This window comes from Cystoisospora suis, assembly GCF_002600585.1.
Source record: "Cystoisospora suis strain Wien I chromosome Unknown contig_5221, whole genome shotgun sequence".
Lineage (NCBI taxonomy): Eukaryota > Apicomplexa > Conoidasida > Eucoccidiorida > Sarcocystidae > Cystoisospora > Cystoisospora suis.
In genome coordinates, this window is record NW_027158012.1 from 28,605 (window position 1) to 28,997 (window position 393).

Genomic DNA, 393 nt, shown 5'->3' on the forward strand with positions numbered 1-393 from the left:
CAAATGCTGCGCGCACATGGGGGCTCGTTTGCACGAGTCATGGAGTGGTTACATCTATTTGAATTCTGCCTACGTGTCTGGCTTTCTTTTGTCTATTATCGATGTTGTAACTGCCTGTCTCAGGTATGTGCTACGATCGGGGCTGATGAGACTCTGTCTGATCCAACCGGCTCCGGTGTATCTTTGTGAAGTAAGACTGAGCTTTCACGTTATCGGTAGTGCCTCTCGACTCGCTACGGGAACATTTCATCCTGCTTATCAGGAGTGAGAGGCGACTGCTGTTGCACGTCGCACCGCCTTCCCCTGCGGAGCAGGCCCGGCGGAGACGTTACGCTCCACCCTCGCGTGGGCTGCTGCGTCCTCGACAGCAGATGCACGTTGCGGTGCCTCAAA